The sequence below is a fragment of the Pseudophryne corroboree genome, chromosome 1 (genome assembly GCF_028390025.1).
Source record: "Pseudophryne corroboree isolate aPseCor3 chromosome 1, aPseCor3.hap2, whole genome shotgun sequence".
Lineage (NCBI taxonomy): Eukaryota > Metazoa > Chordata > Amphibia > Anura > Myobatrachidae > Pseudophryne > Pseudophryne corroboree.
In genome coordinates this window covers 972,241,151-972,265,821 of record NC_086444.1, presented here as the reverse complement: position 1 = coordinate 972,265,821, position 24,671 = coordinate 972,241,151, and the positions used below count along the sequence as shown (strand labels likewise).

General features: G+C 43.2%; 1 long non-coding RNA gene across 3 annotated transcripts in view; it reads right to left on the bottom strand.

Annotated features, from left to right (window-relative positions):
* LOC134979925 (uncharacterized) overlaps positions 1-24,671 on the bottom strand; it is a 130,596-nt gene that overhangs the window by 50,488 nt on the left and 55,437 nt on the right. Inside the window, exon 3 of one of the 3 annotated variants that reach the window (XR_010190311.1) lies at positions 22,781-22,896. The exons of the other annotated variants lie outside the window; for them this stretch is intronic. This is a non-coding gene — a long non-coding RNA (uncharacterized LOC134979925). The remainder of the gene's footprint in view (positions 1-22,780; positions 22,897-24,671) is intronic. 3 annotated transcript variants of the gene reach the window in all.

The window sequence follows — 24,671 nt, the reverse complement described above, 5'->3', positions numbered from 1 at the left end:
TTTATTTCATACGCCGACACACACATACTTACCTGTGTTGACACGCCGACTGCAACGATCTCCGACGATCCGAGGGTACCTGTCAAAAAATTATACTCACCTTCCAGCGTCCAGAGGTCCAGGTCCAGAGGTAAATCCACGTACTTTGTAAAAAAACAAACCGAACACGATCCACCGGACTAATGAAAGGGGTCCAATGTTTTCACATTAGACTCCTTTCCCCGAATGCCGGGACATCACGTGACTCCTGTCACTGATGTCCCTTCAGCCAATCAGGAAGCGCTACTGCCGTGGCGCTCACCTGATTGGCTGGACGCCGTCTGTACTCTGACAGCGCCTCGCAAAGCCGCTCCATTACTTTCAATGGTGGGAACTTTGCGGCTAGCGGTGGGGTCACCCGCCGGTCAGCCGCTGACCGGCGGGTGACCTCACCGCTAGCCGCTAAGTTCCCACCATTGAATATAATGGAGGGAGCTGTGCGATGCGCTGTCACAGCGATCAGCCAATCAGGTGAGCGCAACGAAGTTGCGCTTCCTGATTGGCTTAGAGACCTGTCAGTGACAGCTGTCACTGACAGGTCTCAATCGTGGAAAGGTGTCCCATGTGTCAGCATGGGACCCCTTTCAGTCCGTTCTGGAGCGGGTATTTGCGTTTTCTTTTTTTGCCAAGTACGTGGATTTATCTCTGGACCCTGAGGTGAGTATATTGAACTTTGCTTTTCAGGTATCCGTGGATTCTACATGGAGAAGAGGACCGATGTCGGCGTGTGAACATAGGTAAGTATGTGTGTGTCGGTAGTGTGAAATAAAGTTTTACTGTCGACGGTGTGTGTGTCCTGTTTTTATTTGGGTATTTTTTTCCCAGTAGTACTACAGGTACCAGCGGGCCCGCTTTTCTCCCGCATGCTGGTACTTGTGGTTCTCCAAGTACCAGCTTGCGGGGGAGGCTTGCTGGGACTTGTAGTACTAACGGAAAAAACAATATCTTTTTTTTATCACAAAGGCTATCAGCCCCCCCATCCGCAGCCCATTGGATGGGGGGGACAGCCTCGGGCTTCACCCCTGGCCCTTGGGTGGCTGGGGGGGGGGACCCCTTGATTGAAGGGGTCCCCACTCCCCCAGGGTACCCCGGCCAGGGGTGACTAGTTGGATATTTGATGCCACGGCCGCAGGGCACGGCATAAAAGTGACCCCCGGCTGTGGCATTATCTGTCCAGCTAGTGGAGCCCGATGCTGGTGTTAAAAATACGGGGGACCCCTACTCTTTTTGTCCCCCGTATTTTTGGCACCAGCACCAGGCGCAGAGCCCGGTGCTGGTTTTAAAAATACGGGGGATCCCCTGTCAATTTTTTCCCCGCATTTTTAGAACCAGGACCAGCTCAATGAGCCCGAGGCTGGTTATGCTTTGGAGGGGGGACCCCACGCCATTTTTTTTTCTGATTTTACCGTTCCAGCAATAAAAAAAAAAAAAAAAAAAAAATAATATTTTAAAAAATATATAAATAATATTTGTGTCTCCCCCCCAAAAAAAAAAAAGTACCTAATCCCTTCTAATATAAATAGATCTGCTATTCCCCAAAAAAAAAACACCAAAAAAAACATGTTTAAAATTTTTTTATTTGTTTTCACCCTCCAAAGTGTGGCGGATTGAAAATGACGAATTTGCTGTCTAAAAGCACTGCTGTCGAATTTCCAAACTTGAATTGAATATGCTTTGGTCGAATTGCAGCACTTGTATCATTGCAGAAAAGTCGAATTTGCAAAAAGTCGAATTTCAAAAAGTCGAATTTTGAAAGTCCGTTTTTTGGTCGGAAAGCACTGCATTGCATAGGCGAATTTTTTTTTTTGGTCGAAAATGACCCGAAATTCGCCAATTTCGGGAATTCGACCACAATTGCATATACCCCTATGTGTCATAATTGTCAGTATTACAGAGTTACAGACATTATTGGCAGAATTGTTAGGAAGAATTATTGCTGCACTCAGATCTTCTGCTTAAACGTGTTACATTTGATTGTTGTGGACCCGTCATACGGGTAGTGTTCCCTCACCTAACTTACCTCTTTCCTATTCAAATAAACTGGCTTCAGGGAGGCCTGAGTGTGTGTGCTCCTGTATGTGGTAGAAGGCTACGGAGCATAGGGAGATATTGGTGTGAATGAGAGAGGTGCCAGGGGGGGAGATGGTGTGAATGAGAGAGGTGACAGGGGGGAGATGGTGTGCTTGAGAGAGGTGCCAGGGGAGATGGTGTGCTGAGATAGCTGAAGGGGGGAGATGGTGTGCCGAGATAGTTGAAGGGGGGAGATGGTGTACTGAGATAGCTGAAGGGGGGAGATGGTGTACTGAGATAGCTGAAGGGGGAGATGGTGTACTGAGATAGCTGAAGGGGGGAGATGGTGTACTGAGATAGCTGAAGGGGGGAGATGGTGTACTGAGATAGCTGAAGGGGGGAGATGATGTACTGAGACAGATGCAGGGGGGAGATGGTGTACTGAGAAAGATGCAGGGGGGAGATGGTGTGTTGAGACAGATGCAGGGGGGAGATGGTGTGCTGAGACAGATGCCGGGGGAGATGGTGTGTGTTGAGTGAGATGTAGATGGTGTGCTGAGACAGATGCAGGAGGAGGCGGTGTGCTGAGACAGATGCAGCGGGAGGCGGTGTGCAGAGACAGATGCAGGGGGACAGATGGTATGTTGAGAGAGATGCAGGGGGACAGATGGTATGCTGAGAGAGATGCACAAGGCAGATGGTGTGATGACAGAAACCAGGCCCCACCAGCAATTATTAATTCCCGCACCCCCCCCCCCCATCCGCAATAAAAAAACGAAGAAATCACATGTACATAAGTATTCACAGCCTTTGCTCAATACTTTGATGATGCACCTTTGGCAGCAATTACAGCCTCAAGTCTTTTTGAATATGATGCCACAAGCTTGGCACCTATCTTTGGGCCGTTTCACCTATTCCTCTTTGCAGCACCTCTCAAACTTCATCAGGTTGGATGGGAAGTGTTGGTGCACAGCCATTTTAAAATCTCTCCAGAGATGTTCAATCGGATTAAAGTCTGGGCTCTGGCTGGACCACTCAAGGATATTCACAGAGTTGTCCTGAAGCCACTCCTTTGATATCCGGCCTGTGTGCTTAGGGTCGTTGTCCTGCTGAAAGATGAACCGTCGCCCCAGTCTGAGGTCAAGAGTGCTCTGGAGCAGATTTTCATCCAGGATGTCTCTGTACATTGCTGCATTCATCTTTTCCTCTATCCTGACTAGTCTCCCAGTTCCTGCTGCTGAAAAACATCCCCACAGCATGATGCTGCCACCGCCATGCTTCACTGTAGGGATGGTATTGGCCTGGTGATGAGTGGTGCCTGGTTTCCTCCAAACATGACGCCTGGCATTCACGCCAAAGAGTTCAATCTCTTTCTCATCAGACCAGAGCATTTTGTTTCTCATGGTCTGAGAGTCCTTCAGGTGCATTTTGGCAAACTCCAGGTGGCTGCCATGTGCTTTTTACTAAGGAGTGGCTTCCGTCAGGCCACTCTACCATACAGGCCTGATTGGTGGATTGCTGCAGAGATGGTTGTCCTTCTGGAAGATTCTCCTCTTTCAACAGAGGAATGATGTAGCTCTGACAGAGATACCATCGGGTTCTTGGTCACCTCCCTGACTAGGGCCGTTCTCCCTCGATCGCTCAGTTTAGACAGCTGGACAGCTCTAGGAAGAGTCCTAGTGGTTCTGAACTTATTCCATTTACAGATGACAGAGGCCACTGTGCTCATTGGCACCTTCAAAGCTGCAGATATTTTTCTGTACCCTTCCCCAGATTTGTGCCTCAAGACAATCCTGTCTCGGACGTCTACAGACAATTCCTTTGACTTCATGCTTGGTTTGTGCTCAGACATGCACTGTCAAGTGTGGGGCCTTATATAGACAGATGTGTGCTTTTCCAAATAATGTCCAATCAACTGAATTTACCACAGGTGGACTCCAATGAAGCTTTAGGAACATCTTAAGGATGATCAGTGGAAACAGAATGCAACTGAGCTCAATTTTGAGCTTCATGGCAAAGGCTTTGAATACTTATGTACATGTGATTTGAGTTTATCATTTTTAATAAATTTGCAAAAATCTAAAAAAAAAATTCACATCGTCATTATGGGATATTGTGTGTAGAATTTTGAGGGAAAATTAATTTATTCCATTTGGAAAAAAGGCTGTAACATAACAAAATGTGGAAAAAGTGAAGTGATGTGAATACTTTCTGGAAGCACTGTATGTTTGAACTACTGTTTAATACCAGTGCATAATGCAATACCATTTCACATTTATTTATTTATTACCAGTTATTTATACTGTATAGCACACACATATTCCACAGCGCTTTTACAGAGAGAATATTTGCCCATTCACATCAGTCCCTGACCAAATGGAGCTTACAATCTATATTCCCTACCACATGTACATGCACACAGATTCACGCTAGGGTTAATTTTGTTGGGATCCAATTAACCTACAAGTATATTTTTGGATTGTGGGAGGAAACCGGAGCACCCGGTGGAAACCCACGCAAGTATGGGGAGAATATACAAACTCCACACAGTTGAAGCCATGACCACAGTGCTGTGAGGCAGTAATGCTAACCATTACACCATTCATACTGCCCGAATAAATAATGCAATACCATTTCACATATACCATTACTTCTGTGCTGACAGAAGACTTTAAAGAGTTAAACCAAAGAACGACAAATCTTTTATAGTACTGTACATAGAAGCAGAAACCAGATAAGGTTTTATAACATTATTATTTTATATTCATTCTTGTTCATTCATAATTGTAAAGCGCAATGGAATATGCTGCGCTATATAAGAAACTGTTAATAAATAAATAATAATAATAATTTAGATTATAACATGAAAAAAGTTAACAATAAAGAGTCCCCTTAAATTAGCTGTAAGATTTATAAAGATTTATAGAAATCCTGGAAACACTGTTTTATTTTTGTGAGCAACAGTTACTAGTTGCTAATTTGGCAGTGACCTGATTGTTAATCACCATATACTGTAATCACAGTTACATGCCTTTATTTTTGCCAAATCTTACAAAGCAGAGACTTGTAATTCAATTCCATCTAAATTTGTCTCCTTCCTACTACAATTCCAAATTATTGGTTACCATGACTTATCCTTATTAGAAATCCAGGCTGTTGTTTCATATGTTACATCTAACTGATTTAAAGTAGTAATGCTAAGATATTTTTTCGTTTTTCTTGAAAATTAAGTTAATAAACAATTTATCTATAAGACCGTAAAACTTATCAACACCAAATTTTAAGGAGACATGCCACCTCCAGACCACAAAATCAGGGGTGAAGCTTGCCTTTCTGTCAATGGGGGCAAAGACTCATAACAGCACATGTTCCCCGTTCAATGCCAGTAGATATTAGTGCACACCATGTACTACATACAGCATTAGTGACACCATATAATACAGTCAGCATTAGTGATGATTTAGACTGCACACAGCATTATAGACCACCATATACTACAGACCACATTAATGACCACCATATATTGCATACAGTATAACCACCCCTCTCATCTCCATTCCTAACTTACCTATTGGTGATGTCTTCTGTTGAATCTGTTCCTCTCAAGCAGCAGCCACATAGCAGGATGCAGATGTCTGTCAAACAGGTCTTTCCAAGGCTGTTGCCCTCAGTGAGCTAGAGGTGGAACCAGTATTTACCGCAAGGTAACCAAAGCGGTTGCTTAGGGCCTGGCAGGTCCCAGGGGCCATTTACAGGGTTGACATTAAGTCTGAGGGACTATGCACAGGTTCAAATGATAAAATTACGAATTTCTATGTATGAACCAACCGATAAAAAGAAGTATTCCTGAGGTGTTAATAACGAAGAATAATTTGGTTGGAGGTGACTATTAAGCAAATTGCAGTAACTGGTTAGGGGGTTAGACAAAACCACTGGTGGGATTTTATCTAAAGAATCTTAATGTCTGGTGCACTCTTTTATGTTTTTGTTTCGTGAATAACTCAAAACGTAACTTTTATTAATTTTATTTAAAATAGGTTTTCAATAGGCGTGACATAAGGCAATTGGTTGTCAGCCTGGATAAAGGAAAAATTAATGAAAGATATAAAATATTTTTTTTATTTCCGGCACTACCTATGCATGGGTATACGGGTAGAACAATTAAATGATTGAACTAAGCAAAAGTGAAAAATATAAAAAGAATTTCTACACAGGTTTTAATTATCAAATGTATGAGATCCTGTCATAACTGGATTGTGATCTCAGAAAGAACCTGTTTAAAACCGCTCCCTGCACACCCCCTTAGCGGGCGTTTATAGTAACCACTGTGTTTAATAATAACCACTTTGTTACTACCTGCAATGTATCACACGTTGAAACAGTGGGACCATTCTCAGAGGCACAGAAAAACATGTACATCCAATTCAACACATATTTAACAATATTGTTATTGAGAGGGGATGTTTCCTGTAACAAAGTATATAGCTTGAAACCCTGTCACAGTGCACAATTCTCACAGGCATAACATATATAATTTCAAAGTCCGTACATAGGTAGTATCATCTTATAACCAATCAGGTCTACTTTAATGCCTATTAATGCCTGTTAGTGCCTGTTACATTTCTTGCTTATTCATTTGTCTAGAAACCTCTCATCTCAAATGCAGCTCTGTTGCTAAAAACAGGGGTCAGTACATATATTATAGAGTCTTCAAACCAATCAAGCCTGATTAGATGCCTGTTCAAGTTTTTATGCCTAAGTTGTCCTGACACACGTTAGCAATTTTGTTTGCCAACAGAGATTAATTGGAAACTGATGCTTATATAAGTCAGTCAGTAAACAACGAATAGCGGGGGTAATTCTGAGTTGATCGCAGCAGCAAGTTTGTTAGCAATTGGGCAAAACCATGGGGGTAATTCCGAGTTGATCGCAGCAGGAATTTTTTTAGCAGTTGGGCAAAACCATGTGCAGTGCAGGGGAGGCAGATTTAATATGTGCAGAGAGAGTTAGATTTGGGTGTGGTGTGTTCAATCTGCAATCTAAATTGCAGTGTAAAAATAAAGCAGCCAGTATTTACCCTGCACAGAAACAAAATAACCCACCCAAATCTAACTCTCTCTGCAAATGTTATATCTGTCTTCCCTGCAGTGCACATGGTTTTGCCCAACTGCTAAAAAATTTCCTGCTGCGATCAACTTGGAATTACCCCCAGTGAACGAATAGTGAAAATGGCTGTATGCAATTAACCCCAAAATGGGGGGGAAGCACCATCTCGTGCTTCCAGCACCTGTTGCAGGATAGTAACACCAGATAAAGTAATGGGGTTAAGGAGAGAGTAATAGTTTCTGATAATCATTAATGTTGTTAGATGAAAATAATAGTCTCTCTTCTGATAGGTATTGAAAGATGCTCCGGTGTTTAAGGGCTGATTCCCCCTTCAACTTTTGTCCCATGTGCTGTGAGGCAGTGAATGGGAACAATGAGTGTAGGGAAATCGCCAATGCTGGAGCAGAAAGAAAGATGAAGGGGTATATTCAATTGAAGTCGAATTCCGGCGTGAATTCGTCAGTTTTTGGATTCGACACTATTCGACAGGCGAAACCCTCCACCCGTGACCATGAATTCGACATATTCAATTAATAACGGATTTGATACTCCCCCTGTCAAAAAATGGACCAATTGTCGAATAGTGGGCGGCCTGTATTCGACTTCCCGCCGTTTGGAGTCCTATATAGGGCTTGTTTGCTGCGTGCTCAGCAGCCATTTTGTGAACCTGGAGAATGGAGTGGAGGTGCTGCAGAGCGATCAAATTGGTTATTTTTGATGTGGTATCGTTTGTACACCCAGCAGACTTTAATCCAGGATGGACAGAAGACCTGTTACCCTGGAGGAGAGTAGTTTTTGGAGCGATTTCTACATTTGTAGGTAAGTACCACATGTGGTCTGGCGTTGCATGTAGGTGTTTGTGTAGTGTACGGGTGTTGTTCTGAGTGCTTGGCTACTTTTTTGGATGAGGTATGAGTGCAGTATGTAATGTTTGGGTGGTGGTGGGGGGTGCCATGAGGTGTACATGTGCCGTTGTTTTGGGGTGTTTTGAGTATATATATGTGTACAGGTGTGTGTATATAGGCCCTGTTTGTATTGCTGCATGTATTTTTTTGGAGTTTTGTGTTTGGGGTTAGTTTTTCACATTTTTTTTATTTGCAGAAAATGTTTTTTGTGTCATGCTTTAACATTGGTGTACTGCCAGCATGACATGTTGGGGTGCAGGGATGCATTTACTGGCTTTTTGGCTTGTTTGGGTGAGGGTTTTCATCATTTTTTGGTGCCATGAGGTGTACATATGGTGCCATTGTATTTGCAAAACATGTTTTTTGGGTCATGCTTTAACACTGGTGTACTACCAGCATGGCATGTTGGGGTGCAGGGATGCCTTTACTGGTTTTTTGGCTTGTTTGGGTGAGGGTTTTCAATTTTCAATTTTTTATTTTTATATATATGTGTGTTTGGTCCTGCTTGAGCACTGGGGTCCCAGCAGCATGTAATGTTGGGGTGTCTCTAATAGCTTTTTGGTAGTTTTTTCATGGTTTTTTTTGCAGTTTGGTCATGCTTCAGCACTGCTGCACCCCAACATGTCATGCTGCTGGCACATTTACTTGCTTTTTGCCAGTTTGGCCGTGGTTTTTCATGTTTTTTTTATGTGCTAATGTGTGTTTGGCCCTGTTTGGGCACTGCGGTCCCAGCAGCATGACATGTGGGGTTGCATGTAATTATGTAATGTGGGGTACATATTTTTGGGGTACATTTGTAAAAATACTTTTTCTTTTTACACCAGGGATGTCCAGCGACCAACGCCACGATCCTCCCCTTCCCCCACCTCTCAGAAGAATTATCGCTGGATAGCAACGAGGAGTGGGAGCTGACCCAGGAGGAGGAGATGACCGAACAGGCATCCAGCGATCAGCCGTGGTCATCAAGGGACCAAACGGAAAGGAGAAAGAAAAAGAACAGGCCTAGACAGGTAATTACTGACAACACCTGCAGACACAATAGCATCCAACTTGACACACCCATGGGCTAGTTTGCACACTGCCAGGCACACCTACAGGTATCTTTGCGCACTGCCAGGGATACTGACACACTCCCAGGGACATACAGATCATTGTGTTAGTATTAATCGCATGTTTTTTATCCCTAAAAGGCAAGAAGCCAGCCAGAGGATCAGTCGGAGGAGGAAGCCTCTGGTGAAGACACAGGATGGAAGAATCCACGTGGACCCAGATACACCGAGGCAGAAAACTGTGCCCTAGTGGATGGTGTCGACTGGTCCTACGACGTTCTGTATGGACCAAGGGCTCAGACCACAGCAGCAAAGACGAAGAGAAGCATCTGGGATGCCATAGCGAGACAAGTTACTGCAGTATCTGGAAACCGCTGGAGCACCAGAAACTGCATGAAGCGGTACAGTGATTGCCGTAGACAGACCAAGAAAAAGATGAGGATTCAGCGCCGACATGAGACAGCTACCGGAGGTGGTCCGGCTTTCCATTTGAAGTGGCTTCCCTGGGAGGAAGTTATAAAAAGGCGCATGAACCCTGTCATGGTCCAAGGAGTTTGCGGAGGTGTGGACTCCACCCCTCCTGCTGGCTTTCCCGTGGAGGGAGAACCGCCCAGAAGACGGAAGACGGTGGGAGAAAAGCAGTCCAAAAGGAGGCGTGATGGTAAGAATACATTCAGATGAGCTGTACTAAACATTTTTGTTTTTATTTGCTAATGTGTTTGTTCTTTCCCCTAGATACGCCTGCCCAGAGGACATCACCTGCATGCAGGACAACACCAGTGTGTAGACCATCACCTGCGCACCGGAAATTGCCAGCGCGCGGACCATCACCTGCGCGCCAGGCATCATCAGCACGCAGAAAATCACCTGCGTGCCAGACATCGTCAGCACGCAGACCATCACCTATGCACCTGATATCAGCGCGCAGAAAGTCACATGCGCACCAAACTTAGTCAGCGCGCAGCCCATCACCTGCACACCAGAAATCAGTGCGCAGAATGTCACCTGCGCACCAAACACCGTCAGCGCCCACACCCCCACCTGGGCGCTAAACTACATCACCTGCGCGCAGGGCATCACCAGCTCGTGATCTCTCCAGGAGCTCAGGGACTGTGACACAAGAGACTCAAGAAGACAGTACCCTTGTGGACCCATCACCTGAACTGTTTGAGTCGACAGGGTTAACCAATGAGACTTTTCTAGGGTTTGATGACAGCCGTGCAGACGCATCCAGCCATACCCAAAAAAAGTCTCCAGAATTGAGGACAAGTGTAGCTCCTGGAGTAGCGGCACCACAGGATGGAGAAGGTTAATATATTTGTTTTGGGTGGGGGGGTCACCATTTTTGTATAGTTTATTAACTTTATTTTTGTGTTTTTTCTTTTGCAAACAGAGGTGCCACGGACCAGCAGCGGATTGGCGTCAGGGATTGGTCCCTACTTCAGGCCGGATCTCTTATAGGATGAGTCGGACGACGAGGTGGAAGTGCAGCAGCCCGCTGTTTCTACATCCCTGTGTGAGTAATTATATAACAAATTGTTAACCTTCAAACATATGTATGAATGTGTATTCTAATTTCTAATTTTATTTTCAGCTGCACAAATGCAATTGGTGGCAGACATTCAGCAAGGGCAGGATCCCTCAAATATTCAGAGGGTAAACACCCTGGCAGCAGAGATGAGTGCCTGCCAGGATAATTATACGGTTGTCATTAATACCGGACTGGAGGCCATTGAGAAGACAATGGAGAAGAAGGCAACCAGTATGGTTGACATGCAGAAGGCTCTTGCCGACAGCACGGCAGAAACACAAAAGACCAGGCAGGAAGATCACAGGCAAACTATGGACATCCTTCACGTTCTGGTCACATCCATCAATCGGCTGGTGGATAACACTACATGCCAGTCACACAGCATTCAGAACATGTCGGAGAGTCAGCAACATGCCGCAGACAGCCACCAGATCATCACAACAACACTACAGATGATCTACGAAAAACTCCCAGAACCAGCTCATCAACATGCTGGTCAACCACCACAAGCCACACTGACGCCTCCTGCCCTTGCTCCACCACAATCCTGGTATGGACAGTCACAGCTGTACCAAGGATATACAGGGATGTACCCCACTCACCAGATGCCTCCACCACCAACACCGGCCGCAACATCTATACCAGCACGGCAAGTGCCTTTACTTAATATGGAATTTCTTTTTTTAACAGATATCTACACAAGAAAAAGGAATGTATAAAGAAGAACAAACACTTCTTTTTTGTTTTATTTCAATTTATTTTTTCTTACAAAATAAAATTCAAGTGTCATTTTCTTCAATAAATTTTTAAATTTAGAAGTTTTGTGTTTTTTTTTAAATTATTAATAAAATGTAAAATCAGGCATTTCAGAGATGCGGTGTTATTGAAGGTCTTGTGCTAGGCTGTCCATGGTTGAAGGTGGGGACTGTAGTGTCACTTCACATCCAGAGAGGGTACTTTTAACTTTGTGAGGGCTACTTCGTAAGACCTGTGGAAGAGAAATAGTATTAAGTTCAAGGTATTTGGAATAGTGTCTTCCATCATGGAAAAGAACAGGTACCAGCAACATTGCAAACAAACAGGTTACATCGGCCTTTGTCCCAAATGCAATCCTCCAGCGGTTGAGAAACTACACAGCCCAGCATGTCCTGACACAGCGTAAGCATTGCTGTGTCAGGGCATGATTTGAGATGCAGTTTGGCAAATGCAGGAGGGCCGCAGTTTGGACATGCCTGGGTTACTCGGACAAGAGGGAGTTTTGGGCAATACATCTCACCTGAGGGGGGTATCTGTTACAGGGCGGAGGGCCAGGTCCACATCACAAGTAGGCCATCCATGGTACAGCTGGGGTACTGTCATGTCACTTCACATCCACGCTGGGTATAGCACTTTAGGAAGGCTACTTCGTAAGACCTGTGGAAGAGAATAGTATGAGGTTCAAGGCATTTGTAATAGTGTCATCATTCGAGAAAACAAACAGGTACCAGCAACATTGCAAACAAACAGGTTACATCGGCCTTTGTCCCAAATGCAATCCTTCAGCGGTTGAGAAACTACACATCCCAGCATGTCCTGACACAGCGTAAGCATTGCTGTGTCAGGGCATGATTTGAGATGCAGTTTGGCAAATGCAGGAGGGCCGCAGTTTGGACATGCCTGGGTTACTTGGAAAAGAGGGAGTTTTGGGCAATACATCTCACTTAAGTTGTGTCTCTGCTACATGGTGGAAGTTCAGGTCCACATCACAAGTAGGACGTCCATGGTACAGCTGGGGTACTGTCATGTCACTTCACATCCACGCTGGGTACAGCACTTTAGGAAGGCTACTCCGCAAGACCTATGGAAGAGAATAGTATGAGGTTCCAGGTATTTGTAATAGTGTCATCCTTCGTGGAAAAGAACAGGTACCAGCAACATTGCAAACAAACAGGTTACAACGGCCTTTGTCCCAAATGCAATCCTCCAGCGGTTGAGAAACTACACATCCCAGCATGCCCTGACACAGCGTAAGCATTGCTGTGTCAGGGCATGATTAGAGATGTAATTTTGCAAATGCAGGAGGGCCGCAGTTTGAACATTCCTGGGTTACTTGGACAAGAGGGAGTTTTGGGCAATACATCTCACCTGAGTGGTGTCTCTGCTACATGGCGGAGGTTCAGGTTCACATCACAAGTAGGATGTCCATGGTACAGCTGGGGTACTGTCGTGTCACTTCACATCCACGCTGTGTACAGTACTTTGGGAAGGCTACTTCGTAAGACCTGTGGAAGTGAAAAAGGATTAAGTACCAGGCAATTTGAGAGCGTTTCCTCCACCCTGGGAAAGAACAAGATGTCCCAGCAACACTGCGCATACACACAGGTTACTCAGACAAGATGGAGTTTTGGGCAATACATCTCATCTGAGGGTGACTCTGTAACATGGTGGTGGTTCAGGTCCACATCACAAGTAGGACGTCCATGGTAGAGAGGGGTAAACTTGCACAATAACTGCGGCAACCGAACAACAGGAAACAACTGGGGATAACAGGACGTCAACGGAACGTAAATGTTCATGAGAAGGGCCGTCAACAGGACGTAAACTGGACGTCAAGTGGCCAACTCTGTAATACATAAATAAACATTTTTTTTTAGAATATGACAATCTCAGTTTACATGAAAATACAAATATTACAAGTATACTCACAGGCTGTGGAAAAAAACGTGTCGATAAGTGTCCTTCGAGATTCATCTCCTTCGTCCATACCCACCAGTGGAGAAGAAGAATGGTTCCCACGGCGGCAAGCCCTGCGACGAAGAGTCACCGGCAAACGGTTTGCGACACATATATGTTGTGTAAAATACAACATGCATTTACCATGCCGCAAACCTTCGCCGATGAGTACAAAAGAGCACCACCGGAAGTGTCTAAACATCTAAACTGGCTTTTAAGTACACTGAAGGCACGCTCAATTACTCCCGATGATGCAATGTGTGTCTCTTGGTACCGTTCTTCAGCTTCACCGACAGGATTAGCCAAGATTTGTTGGGATAACCCGCATCGCCTATGGGAAAAAGAAAAATGGTGGGTAATGTTAAAAAAAATAATAATTACCTAACAGCCAGCCACTCGGCATTTGTCCGGTCTCAAAATCCTCAAACAGCGATGACTGGCTTAGGATGAAGGAGTCGTGAGATGACCCAGAAAATCCCACAAAAAGATTTGTAAATTTCATATTTGCATCACAGACCGTCTGTATATTCATGGAATGGAAGCGTTTTCGGTTCTGAAAACATTCTTCTGAATTCCGTGGCGGCCTGATGTGCACGTGGGTACAGTCAATCGCGCCCAGAACATTGGGAAATTTGTGTTCAGTGAAAAAGCCTAATTTGATCTCACGCCATCCGCTGACCGTATCTGTAAATCTGATGAACTGTGTCGTCAATTTGCGGAAAGCCCTAATGACTTGGGTTATACAGCGCAACAGTGTCGGCTGTGAAAAACCGCATGTTTGAGACAAAGTAGGCTGGAATGTGCCTGACGCCAAAAAATGTAACGTAGCCAGCAGTTTCTGGAAACCGCTGACTGCGCGATTGGTCCGTGTCCGAGGATCCAGGTCGGCCTCCAACAGATCGTACAGTGAATATATTTCGCGAGTCGATAAGCGATAATTTTGAAGCACCTCGAACTCGGAGAGATCCTCCAGTTCACGCCTAGTGCGATACTGGCGTGGATGTGGAAATTAAACATGCACTACTGACTCACCCAATGCAGACATTTGCTTACATTGATCCTGATGTTCATCAGCCTGTACTTCTTCCATACTTGCAGCCAGCATGAACATCACAATCTGGTCAGAAAAAGGCTCCATTATTGTAGTCAGTAAAAAAATAGGATATATATGTTGTAAAACGCAGGGATTGTCCTAAAAAAACGATTCCACAAGAGAGCTGACTGTAATGGCTCCTCTCGCTGAAGTCTCAAAAACGGGAGTGAGGAGAGTGGAGTGACTTTGGAGAAGTGTATCCTGGGTAAAACTGTGGAATCATGAGTACATTTCTCTCAGCAGAGTGAAGAAAAAAATATTCTTTTAAAAAATCGATTCAATAATACTTGTGGGTCATAAATAGACAAACCAAGTAGATAATCCCTTCAAATATAAATAGATATGCTATTAGCAATCAAAAAAGCACCAAAAAATACGTTATTAAAATTTCTTATCAGCTCACGACAGAAAAAGGAGGCGCAATGAAATTGATGAAATGACTGTCGAAAAGCACTGTTGTCGAATCAACATTCTTCAATTGAATATACTTTTGTTGAAAAGCCGCATTTTAACATTACAGACATGAAATTGTCAAATAGCAAAAAGTCAAAACTGAAACAACAGTTTTTTTGTCGAAAAGTACCGTATTGAATTGTCGAATCCAATTCGACATGTTTTTTTGGTCGAAAAAGCCCCGTTTTTCAACAAATTCAGGAATTCGACATCAATTGAATATACCCCGAAGTGCGAGCAGCTTCTGATGTCCCGGAGATCACTCACTCCCTCCCCTGTTATGGGTACACATTGCAGAGGTGGTGAGCGGTGTCCCAGAAATGAGAGAGCCACTCTGAGTACCTGCCAGAGTCTGGGGTGGCTGCAGTGTCAATGCCGCTATGAGATCCACAGCGCTGTGCAGGGAGCCGCTTGAGAACCCAGACGCTGGGTCGGGTGTGAATTCCGCGCACCCGGAGACAGTGTACGTCTGGGCTTCTGATGACGTACAGTACGTTTCACGTTGGCTTGATCACATTGGTGTCCCATTACAGTATATATGTATGTACTGACCCCTGTTATTATTAGCAACAGAGCTGCAATTGAGATGAGAGGTTTCTAGACAATTTAATAAGTAAATATGTAACAGGCACTAACAGGCATTAATAGGTATTAAAGTAGACCTGATTGGTTATAAGATGATACTACCTATGTACGGACTTTGAAATTATATATTTTATGCCTGTGAGAATTGTGCTCTGTGACAGGGTTTCAAGCTATATACTTTGTTACAGGGAACATCCCCTCTTAATAACAATACTGTTAAATATGTGCTGAATTGGATGTACATGTTTCTCTGTGCCTCTGAGAATGGTCCCACTGTTTCAACGTGTGATACATTGCAGGTAGTAACAAAGTGGTTATTATTAAACACAGTGGTTACTATAAACGCCACTAAGGGGGTGTGCAGTAATAACGCTCTGCAGGGAGCAGCTTCAAACAGGTTCTTTCTGAGATCACAATCCAGTTATGACAGGATCTCATACATTTGATAATTAAAACCTGTGTAGAAATTATTTTTAGATTTTTCACTTTTGTTTAATGCAAGCATTTAATTGCTCTACCCGTATACCCATGCATAGGTTTTGCCAGAAATAAAAAATATTTTATATCTTTCATTAATTCTTCTTTTTTCCAGACTGACAACCAATTGCCTATTGAAAAACCTATTTTATATTATATTAATAAAAGTTAAGTTTTGATTTATTCACGAAACAAAAACATAGAAGAGTGCGCCACACATTAAGCCTTCTTTAGATAAAAGCCCACTAGTGGTTTTGTCTACCCCCCTAACCAGGTCCCAGGGTCCCACCACTCAGTCTCCTCACAGTGCACTGTTACAGTGGCCACGCCCCTTTTCCTATACTTTCAATGGAAGTTTGGAGAGCCAAAAATCAGTAAAGACCATAAAAAAAAGGTACTGTACCTAGGAGGAGAGTGCTTGTAGTAGCGGCAGCCAGCGGAGCAATGGGGGTTGTGGAAACGACAGCTGATGGTGCGGGAGGGGGGAGGTGGTATGTTGTAACGGTAGCAGATGAACTGGAGGTAGGGGGGTTTGCCAGTGGCTGCAGACAATTGGGGTGATGGGTTGCTGAAGGTCGGGGGAGGGAGGCTCTGTGATGTGGTCTGGCTGGGAACTCCTTATCGTTTTAAATACATATCTGGAGAGAAAGATCAGGACAACAGGCACCCCCAAAATATGTTGGGCTTGTGTCTACTTAAAGTGTAATGTGCTGTACGATCTGTCAGGGGTTGCTGACTCCAAAGTGTTCACTTTTCTTAAAATCTGGCCCCTAATTAGATATGTTTGCTTTAGAATGTGAGACACAAAATCTATCAGATGGATCTTCTGCTCTCTGTACTCATATACACATACATATGGGTTGGGTACAGGATGCTGGCGGTCGTAATCCCGACAGTCAAAATACTGACGCCGGAATCCCAACCGTCAGAATGCCAGCAGGGGGGCGAGCGGAGCGAAGACCCTTGCAGACTCGCTACGCTCACCATGTTGCAGGCTCAGTGGGTCGCTTCACTCGCCACAGGTTTTATTCCTACTCCATGGGTGTCGTGGACACCCAGGATTGGGAATAGCTGTGGCGGCATTGCCGGCATTCTGGCAGTCGGGATTCCGGAGTCGGTATTTTGACCATCAGGATTCCAACCACTGGGACTCCAACTTCATCCCCATACATACACCCTTTACCACGATGACTATACCTGTATCCCACCTTATTTGGTACAGTTTTACTCATTACCCCTGAAGACTATGCCTGTATACTACCTTGTTATGTATTGTTTTATTCAGCAGCAAATGGTGGAGGGGACAGGCAGCTGCGGACTGTTGTGGGAGAAATTGGCAGCAGCGGATGGTTGGGGGGGGGGGGGGGGTAGAAATAGTGAATGATACCCGTTTCTGCATCCTGGATCTTGTGGGATAGAACATGAAGAGCAGAGGTACAGATGTGTCCTCCTACATCCAGCCTCCATATGCCATGCAGCGCGAGATGCCTGCTGTGAGTGAGCCAAAAGGTCCTGTGCAACTCTGCTAATTCGGGCATCTTTTATGCTGCAAATGCGTCTTAGTCGCAATGTGACTTGGATGCATGGGAGTCTGTGCTGATTAATGGGATATATGACACTTGTATATTGTGTGCGGATCTGTATACGGAGAAGAGCAGAACTTTATTGGAAAAACTTATTGGAAAAAAGCTGTGGCTGCTGCATTGTAGCACTTCATATACAGATTCAGAGACTCAGTTGCACACAGATATACCAATGTCATATCAAATTAATTAGCACAGTCTCCTTGTGCATCCTGATGGAATTGCGTTGTAATTAAGATGCATTTTTGGCAAAAATGAAGCAGAAAAGTCGCCCGACGCTAGAAGATTCTCATACAACCTAGAGTGCAAAGAGGGGCTGTTTGGCAAGACTGCAGCAAAGATGTGAGGACTCATTTGTATAACAACACTCAATGATTTCAGGAGAAATCAGCAAGTTTCATCGGTAACCCCATGGCTCGGAGTAATTATTAAGATTCTGATGTTTATCTGAAATAAAGCTACAGTGATACAAAATGTGAATGGAAACTGGGTTGTACTTTTAGTGGAATAATCACTTGATATGTTACTAGTTAAAAGAATATTTACTGTATTGTTTGTCCACTTTATATCTCATAGTTTGTTTGATGAAGGGGGGCCCCAAATAGGCGTCTTGCTTAGGGCCCTATGAGGTCTAAATCTGCCTCTAGGTGGAACAACAATGCGCAGACAGGGGAGACAGAGACATGTAGCAAGCAAGTTTGCTTTCAATAAAAGTATAAATCCCTATACTTTTTAAAGCTCCACATTGGGTAGATAAAAGAAGGCGTTGCTGAAACACTGTAAAGACGCTGAAATAGACCCTTCCAACGGCGCAGAAAGGACCTAACTATACTTCAGTGTCAGGAAAAAGCTATAAGGGGCTAATTATATTATATAAATATATGTAAATGTAATACACTGATAAGCACAGGAAAAAAATATATATACAAGTGCGCACTCATATATCAGAGATATCTGCTCTGATCCCTCCATTTTCCAAAGCAGGTACAATAGGTTTCTGTGGGGACTGCAAAGTTTTCAGATTAACCAAGCTAAAGATAGTAATAGCCACTGTAGCCTATTGGCTACCTTTAGCAGTAGTGCTATGGGGTCCTGATACAAAAATGACATAACCGCTAATGCAATCACTTCACTTCTCACTAGGGTTTCGCAACGCCCCCCGTCATGGGTTTTGCTTTTAGATCTGTATCTCCTTCGTGCTTAGGATCTGGATTTTGTTTTTTCCAAAACCTGTCTTGCGGGTTTTGGTTTTGGATCTGTATATTTTATTTTTTACAAAAATCATAAAAATAGCTAAAGTGACAGAATTTTTGCATGTTTTGGTTCTGCCTCTGGGTGGAACAACAATGCGCAGACAGGGGAGACAGGCTCATGTAGCCCATTTATCCAGACCCCAAACCATGGGAGGGTATAACCTTGTGCTGACCTCGCCCCATCTCTGATCTCCCTGGCCTGCGGCATCTCAACTTTTGTGAACTGCCCCCAGAAAAATGATCTATTGTACACAAACTAACAGTTATATCATTTATCTGTTTATATAACCAATCAAATGCTTTATGCCTCAAGGTATACTCTAAATTTAGCATAACAAAGCATTTTATCATTTCTGCTATTTCATTTTTATTAAAAAAATCAGTCCTCTGTACAAGGGAGCGTCACTCCCGGAAATCGGGACGCGATCTCCCTGTGTACATTCACAAGATTGAAAGATTTATTTAGTGATATCCATTGTATATGTACATTTTTAGTGATACTATTTAAAATATTTATGTGACATTTAGGTATTACTAAAGGTTCACCAATTAAGGTTCAGGCATGACCCCTGAACCGGAAGTGGTTGAGGTTAAAGGTAAAAATAGGATCTCCTGAACACTCCACCCTCACTGCCTGACGAAGGGACATTCCCGAAACGCGTAGCAGCAGGAGAGTGGAGTATCTACTGGATCTTGGACAGGGGAAAGGCTGACCAGACGATTGTGACGTGGACGAGAGAACCAGGTTCCGGAGCCAGTTACCCTAAGGTTACATCTGAAATGCCCGCATAACACTTTTATCTGGTAATCCTCCACCCATATCACCCTCCATTTGGGTGAAAAAAACTTTTTTAAGAAAATAGATTTGCATTTTATGTGTGCTTCATATGTTTTATCTGTACTTGATTGTTTATTGTATTAAATCTTTCCCTATATAAATATACTACACAATATGCTTTTTATCTGTTTCCTTGCATATGGAACCAATTCAAGAATTTATGCATATATGAAGTATTAAGGGAAGTATTGTTTTAATTTCTTCACGTCAAAGGGATTTTTTTGCCACATCTGATATCCACCCATAAAGCGCACCCTATTGTACCTACTCCATACACGTTCACTATAAGGGAATACCATTGGTGCAAGGGGGGTAGCTGCTTATATCCTGATTTGGCGCCATACTAGCTCTTTATACTTTCTTTACACCATAGTCCTCTATCCTGTTGAATAGTATTATATACAGAGGTCATATACTGGCTAAATTTAAATTGCCTTCCCAGTCCAGGTCATCTACAACTTCACTTTTATCGAACACAGAATTATAGAAGTGCATAAACATAATGGTCATAGCAGATGGTCCAGAATTTCTGATAGGAAGTGTAGTGCTGGGTCTAAAAAGGAATTTGATAATTTGAACCAGTTAAGCAAGAAATAATTGAGTGGTTATTTTTTAAGGAAAAGCAATTGTTTGAGTGGATTGTCCTTAAAAATGTCATATGGACAAAATGAAAATTTGAGAGATGGAAAAGCAGACTTTAAAAAGAGTCTCTGGAAGAAATAGATTGTATACTAAAGGCAAAAAGAATGTTTTGCAGGCCAACAAGAGAAAGAAACAGCTGTAACTGCTTGTAAGGGGACAGTAGCACAACTGACAATTATGGCTAAGTGTATTGAGGAATCTGAAATATAGAAAGAGACTGCTGTACAAAGACTGGACAAAGGTAATATTATTGCAGTAGAGAAAAGTTTGTTCCAAAAGGCGTTAGAGAACGAGTAAGGGAACCTGAGAGTGAAACAGAGAGTACAAGTGTCCCATCAAACTCTGATATCAAAAGAAAAAGGTTGTAACATGACTATAAAGCATAAAGTATTGGAACAAAAGGTTATACACATAAGCTTATACTCTGCAAGTTTGCTTTCAATAAAAAGATAAATTACTATACTTTTTTAAAGCTCCCCATTGGATAGATAAAAGAAGGCATTGCTGAAACACTGTAAAGACGCTGAAATAGACCCTCCCAAGAGTGCAGAAAGGACCTAACTATACTGCAGTGTCAGGAAAAAGCTATAAGGGGCTAATTATATTATAAAAATATATGTAAATGTAATACACTGATAAGCACAGGAAAAAAAATATATACAAGTGCGCACTCAAATATTAAGTATCACCCCCGTGTCACAAGGAGGGATTGCAGCATATATCGGCGATATCTGCTCTCAGCCCTCCATTTTCCACAGCAGCCGCAGCCACAATAGGTTTCTGTGGGGACTGCAAAGTTTTCAGATTAGCCAAGCTAAAGATACAGCAGTGCTTGCCACCGTAGCCTACTGGCTACCTTTAGCAGTAGCTTTATGGCGTCCTGATATAAAAATTACATAACCGCTAATGCAATCACTTCACTTCTAACTAGGGATTCGCGACAACCCCCCTCCCGTCATGGGTTTTGGTTTTAGATCTGTATCTCCTTCATGTTTTGGATCTGTATTTGGTTTTTACAAAACCTGTTTTGCAGGATTTGGTTTTGAATCTGTTTTCCCCCCCAAAAAATCATAAAAAAAGCTACAGAATTTTTGCCTGTTTTTGTTCCTACAGTATTATTAACCTTAATAACAGCAATTTCCACTCATTTCCACTCAATTTTAACCACCTCACAGCTCACAATATTGTTTTCATCAAGGTTAGGCCAAAATGTTGCATTGGGGTAGCTGGATGAACAAGCTAAGTGACAACAGTTTACGGCTCAAACATGTGCCACTTAACCTTCTAACATGGCACATCTAGGAAACAGAATGGCACTACAGTGGAAGACAGGGTGGCAGTTTAATAAACTATGAAAATGTTATTATGTGTATGAATATTACACTGTGTTACCACCTACATTGTCACAATACCTGGATGAAATTGGGGTACCACCTACAGTGTCACAATACATGTATGAACATTACACTGTGGTACCACCTACAGTGTCACTATGGGATCAGTACGTAATCCCGCTGGACGGGATCCCGGCGGTCGAAATACCGACGCCGGAATCCCGACCACACAATCCCGACAGGGGTGGCGAGTGGAAACGCTGCCCCTTGCGGGCTCGCTTCGCTCGCCACGCTGCGGGCACGGTGCGTCGCTACGCTCGGCACACTATTATATTCTCCCTCTATGGGTGTCGTGGACACCCACGGAGGGAGAATATGTCGGGATTGTGGCAGTCGGGATTCCGGCGTCTTTATTTCGACCGCCGGGATCCCGTCCAGCGGGATGTTGACCGCATCCCGTCACTATAAGCGTATGAATATTACACTGCAGTACCACCTACAGTCAGGGCCGGATTAAGCCTTGGGGGTGCCCGGGGCACTTAAGACAGGGGGCCCGATGGAAGTGGGGTGGTGTATACTAGACTGTGCATACCTTACAACATGACCCATTCCAGGAGGGACAAAATGCTCTCTACCTGGACTCCCTTCTTAATATATGATTGGCGTCACCTGTGTTGAACTATTTCATTGGTAAGAAAGGTATTTCAACATACGTGATTGCAATCATAAATTAAGAGGGAAGTCCAGGTAGAGAGCACTTTGTCCCTCCTGTAATGGGTCATGTTGGGAGGTATGGATTGCGTATATTTAATTTAAACCAATGGTATATATTACATATAAAGTTTTAAACTAATAGTTTACTAATGCCTGGGTACTGTTTATAGAACCACCTAATTAAAAGACAACTATAACATTTTCTTGTAGTGGAACAAAGACAACTTAAACAACCTTAAACTACACACAGAAAAATAAAATCTATAATTTATCTTGTCACATGCAAGAATACCAGCAGCCTCTGTACTAAAGTACTTACACGCTGGGACAGGACTCAGGAGGACTCTGTGTGTATCTCTCTCTCTAGACCCTTATTAGATAACAGTTTACACAGAATCCAGACACCCAGGTGGGGAAAAGAACCTGGGATCCATGTGTCAATTAAAGCTCTCTCACCTTCCTATCTCTCCTCTGGTCGGAAAGCTACATCGACAGCTCATGAATCCTGCTACTCCTGTGTCTCTGCTTGCACTGCATACTGTCCTACTGCATTCTGGCTGCCTGTTCTACTGCTGTATAAGAGGGAAAACTAGTCATGTCAATGTGCTCTAACAAAGGGGGGCCCGGGGTACATTATGCCCTGCATCTCCCCCTTAATCTGGCTATGGCTACAGTGTCACAATACATGTATGAATATTACACTGCGGTAGCACCTACAGTGTCACAATACTTGGCTGAAATTGGGGTACCACATACAGTGCAGTGACGTGCAGTGAGGAAAATGTCTGAGAAAGCAATGGCTAGTACCAGAGCCAAATATAAACACAATATATGAGCCCAAGGGTTCATATGGGCATTATACAAAGGTGCAGTACTGTATATACTGCTGGAAATTTGATGAGTTTTGATCAGAGATCTGTGGAATAGATAGGCAGGGAGGCACTGCCTCTCCTGTCATAGACTTTTTATTCCAGAGTTTTGATGATAAAAATGGTTAGAATAATACAAAGAAAATATTAATAATATATTCTTTGTATTTTTCATATACTTTAAGTAGTTAAAATTTTGGTATATACTATATAATGACAGTAAAGGATCTGCCTCACCTACCTCACCTCACTGCACATCACTGCTACAGTGATATGCTACAGTGTCACAATACGTATATGAATATTACACTGCGGTACCACCTACAGTGTCACAATACTTGGATGAAATTTGGGTACCACCTACAGTGTCACAATAAGTGTATGAATATTAAACTGCAGTACCAACTACAGTGTTCGAATACTTGGATGAAATTGGGGTACGGCATTCAGCGTCACAATACTTATATAAATATATTACACTGCGGTCTGACTGGTAGTGTCACAGTACTTGTATATGAAAATGTAATAGTATAGTATAATTGGGTATAGCATAATGTGTAGGTATATATATATATATATATATATATATATATAATTTTTTAATGTTATTTTTTTATTATAATGTAAGCTTTTTTTTTTTTTTTGCACTGGGGCCAAGCACCCCTAGGTGGACAGAACACCCCTGGATGGACACAGCAGTACCTTGATGGACAACAAAGCACCCCTGGATGGTCAGACCACAACTGGTTTGACACAGCAACCCCTTGATGGACAACACAGCAGCACCCCTGGATGATGATGTTGATGATGATGATGATGATGATGATGATGATGATGGAGACATCTTGCCTATGAATAGCCAGTTTGTGTATGTAGAGACTATTGGCAGTTTGTTTTATGGGGGCCCAAACAAACCAATCATTTCAGCCACAAGTGGCAGTCCCTGTCGATTAAGTGATTGGTTTGTTAAAATGTGCATGTCCTGTTTAATATATACAACATAAGGGTGGTTTGGAGGCTGAAGCATAATTCCATCTTGTACCTCTTTTCTTTGCATTATGCACCCTTTGGAGCATTGTTGACTGTCTACTTGTGTAGACAGTAAACATTTTCATAGTTTATTAAACTGCCACGCTGTCTGCCACTGCAGTGACATTCTATTTACTGGATGTGCCATTTTGGAAGTTAAGTGCCACATGTTTGTGCCACCCACTGATATTGCTTAGCTTAGCCATGCAGCTACCTGTGTAAAACCTTTTGGCATAAATTGGTTGAAACCAATGTTTGTGATCTGTAAGGTAGTCAAAATAGACTGGAAAAGAGCGGAAATTATAATACTGTAGCAACAAAAACAGGCCCAAATTCTGTGATTTTAGCTGTTTTTATGATATTTGCAAAAAAATGCAAAACCAAAACCCACAGGGGTGGCTACTGCAAAACCAAATACAGATCCAAAATACGAAGGAGATACAGATCCA